Below are 4319 nucleotides of genomic sequence, written 5' to 3' on the forward strand. Positions count from 1 at the left end.
ACCCCCGGCCGAAGGAAGGGTGGCGCCCGCCATCCCCATTTACCACAGCAGCCGCCACTCGGCCGCTGCCTCCGCCCCTCCGCCGCCTTCCTGCAGGAGGCGAGGGGAGGCGCCGTCCCTCGCACCAGTGATGTTAGCTGAGCCCGGGGTGTTTTTGAGGCGTTTAAATGTGTATAGCCGGCCTTCGATAATGGGAGAGCGATGTGAGGGTGTGGGTTGTTACCGAAATAAAAAGGCAATAGGGAGTGCGGCAGAGAGACTGGGGGAAATGGCCAAGTCTTGGAGTTCGGTCAGACCTTCGCTTGCCTCATGGATCGGGGTGAATAAAGGAAAACTACAAGCTATTTCACATTAATTGAAATCGTTATGAGAAGTTTAGACCTCTATTTGATTAAAATTCAAGTCTAGTGTAGCAGCGAGGTAATCATGTAAACAAACTTCTTCAAACATCACAAAAATCACTCCCGTCCCTCTGTTGTTGCCTATTAGGTTATCAAGCAACAGTTACACGAAATTCAGGCTCAGGCAGCTCTCACCTGCTTATCATTTTTGGGGACAGAGGCATAAAAAGCAGCAGTCATTTATTTCCCTGTAGAAAGTCATTTATTTCCCTGTAGCAGTCATTTATTTCCCTGCTGCTTTCGCTTAGGAAGAGCACCGAGTGCAGACACTCAGTATTTTAGGCAGAGCTCCAGCTTCACCTGGTGCTATCCCTGATACCTTACACACAAAGGAAGGAAGGGCAGGGTGGTGTTAAAGGAGTTGCAAGGTGTGACAAATGAACCATTCCTATGGTGTATATATATACACCATACTATGGAATATATGATATACCACACTGTATATGGTGTATATGTATGGTATATTGCACTGTGATATACCACGCTGTGTATCATTGGACAAATTGGAAACCCCTGCAGATTCCAATTCAAATTTGACTGTCATATTCTTTTTCCCAATTTTACTGCATAAGACTGCTGTTGACCAGTACTGCTGTCTTATACCTGTAATCCTGGTTCTCCACTTTGCACACAGAGACAAGTTCTTTTCCAAGATAAAACTAGTTTAGGAAAGCTGATAAACTGCATATTTGGCTGTATACCTCACTAGCAGAGAACCGGAACTTGTTGCTAGGCCCATTAAAGTCACTGGAGCTACATGTAGGTTTCATCCATATGGAGTAGTTTGCTGAATTAGGAGTAAATGTGTTTTCTTACAGGTGAATCTTCTTCATTTTTCACTAACGATCATGAGTGTCTCCCTCACTGTTTCCTCACTCAGCACACTCAATTTCTGTCATGTAACAGACTGCCATCTTCGGTAGTTTACGCTTTTCATAGAATCATTAAGGTTGGTAAAGACCTCCAATTTCATCTGGTCCAACCACCCTCCTACCACCAGTGTCACCCAATAAACCATGTCCCTAAGTGCCACATCCAGCCTTTCCTTACACACCTTCAGGGACCGTGACCACCACTTCCTTGGGCAACCTGTTCCAACACCTGACTGCTCTTTCTAAGCAGAAACGTCTCCTCATTTCCAACCTGAACCTCCTCTGGTGCAACTTGAGGCCATTCCCTCTAGTCCCATCAGTAGTTACCTGTGAAAAGAGGCCGATCCCCAGCTCCCCACACTTTCCTTTCAGGTAGTTGTAGAGGGCAGCTTTTTCTTGCCCACCTTTCCCCTTCCCTTATTACATTGGCATTCCAAATTCTAGGTTCATTCCCCTCCCCTTCCTCCAGCCAGCTGCAGTTAGCGGTCTGTCTGGTTCTTAGGCCTTGCAAGGAATTTGCCTGTAAGGCCGTGTGACCCGTAATTCTGATGCCGATTTTCCTCTTCTCCAAAATCATGACATTTTAGATAGTCACACTGAGTAGTTTTCATTTGCTTTCTTAATCTGGTGGGAGATTTTTATCAGTAGCATCCTGTTCTCATATTTTTTCCCTCAAATATCATGGAGAGAAAAGGTTTTTTTGTTTGTTTCTTTTTTTCCACTTCCTTTTTCAAAAGAGAGCTGAGGCTTCAAAGCCACCCCAAGTCCCTCACATCAAGGCATGTGGATGGTCACTTGAGTTGGGCAGCCTCTCAGAAAGTAACCTATCTGATTCAACAGCAGGCCGCAGATACCCAAATCAGCATGGCCATGTGGATTTCAGAGGCTTTAAATACCACCTGCATTTTGACTAAAAGCCACGCTGATAATCAGGCTGCAAACAACAGAGGCAAGCCTTTTAACCTACCTTTCAGCAAGGTCTTGTCCTGCTCTCACTACCAACTTTCCCTTCCCAGCTGCCGGGCAGGCTTTGTCTCCTAGGGACTGGGGGTATGGGACCAGCTAGCAGCTTTTGGAAATTAAACTCACAGCTTTTTTTTTTCTCTGTTAGAAATACTACTTTCAAGTATGAAGGGCTCTGAGAGAGAAGACTATGTGACTTACACAACTAATCAGATCTCTGGCCTGGGGACATAGGTCTGCAACTTAAATAGATATTCTGCAACTTAACAAGAGGTTTTCAGAAGCAGTATGTGTATTGCAACATTCATGAAAGCACGTGGCACTTGAGGCCGTGGGTATATGAAACCCAGCTGTCTTGCTGTGAATGCATATTCTGCCTGCCTCCTTTGGTAGTTTTCAGAGACAAAAAAAAATGGCTTAACTTAGTGTTCCTTTTCTGTATAAGTGGATAATAGGAAGACAAAGAGGTATTTTAGTCCATCCGTCCTTGAGAGTTACTACCATACAGCTTTCAGTCAGAATGTTTTACTTTTTTTTTCCCTAGCTGCATCACATGAAAAGCATCTGACCCAAGAGCAAGTTAACAGACTCTTTGAGCAAACCCCCACACTGTATTTATATTGTCGTCAAAATATTTCTGTTTTTTCTCTCTTCTTTAAACAGATTCGTGAAGCCATTTCCTTGAAGGATCTCTCACAGATAATGTAAAGCATGCCAGTTCCCAAAAAGATTGTGTGACAAGCTGCATCACAACTCTATGATTTGGGGGATCACAGTCTCGCCAGAAGCAGTTGTTGCCATACTTCTGGTTGTTCTGAAGCAGCTAAGGACTGTCCTGGTTTTGACTGTAGGATAGAGTTAATTTTCCTCCTAGTAGCTGGTATGGTGCTGTGTTTTGGATTTAGGATGAGAATAACGTTGATAACACCCTGATGTTTTAATTGTTGCAGAGCAGTGCTTACACTAAGCCAAGGACTTTTCGGCTTCTCACACTGTCCTGCCAGAGAGGAGGCTCGGGGCACACAAGTTGCTGAGAGGGGACAGATCCAGGACAGCTGACCCAGACTGGCCAAAGGTACTTTCCATTCCATATGGTGTCATGCTTTTATTATTATTATTATTATTATTTTATTTCTTTTCTGTCCTAACGAACTGTCTTTATCTCAGCCCACAAGCTTTTACTTTTTTCTGATTCTCTCCCCCATCCCACTGCACAGGGAGAGTGAGCAAACAGCTGCGTGGTGCTTAGCTGCCAGCTGGGTTAAACCACAAGAAGGACATGCTGTGGAATTGCCCTACTTTGTTTATTTTTTGTACTTACAGCTTTACAGTAGGAGATCCTGGGGAGCTTTTGGTCATAAACTGTTACAACCATCCAAATATATGCAAGGAATTGTGACTGTTTTATTTCAGGAGGTACAAAAGCTGCAAATAGAACTACTGATAAAAATTCAAACACAGAAATGTTCCTTTGGCTTTCAAATGGAAACAGATACAACACCATCTCTAATAAATGAATGAATGAATGAATGAATGAATGAATGAATGAATGAATGAATGAATGAATGAATAACCTCTTATGCTTATCCAGAAGATATGAGTAGGGCCAGGCCTAGTGTATCTGAGGTTTTACACTAGAATAGACAGTACTTTGAAAGAGTCTTGCTTGGTCTACTCCACTCAGTAAATCTCTAGTCCCTCAAGGAAAGTTGATTATTGAATAACAAAGTAAACCTCTTCCTCACAACTTAAGGAGGTCTACTCATTTGTTAAATTATTTAGCATGCAGTCAGGGCTCATGATGGAGTGCCAGCTATGGAATGGTTTCATTTAAATTGTAAGAAGATACTAACCAGTGGGCAGCTGACACTGTTATGAGTGTTCATGCTGTACATGTCTCCCAGGGTGTTACACAGACCTAAGATAGTCTCATGGTCCATTGATTCCAGCATTTGTAGCATCATAGAAACCGTGTAGGTGGCTGCTTTCTAATGTATGTAGAAATGAGATCTGAATCAAACAGACAAGGCCAAGGTATTGGCAGCAGAAGGAGAATTAAATCTGATGAGGTCTGCGGTCAGAA

This window comes from Aythya ferina (assembly GCF_964211825.1).
Source record: "Aythya ferina genome assembly, chromosome: 3".
NCBI lineage: Eukaryota > Metazoa > Chordata > Aves > Anseriformes > Anatidae > Aythya > Aythya ferina.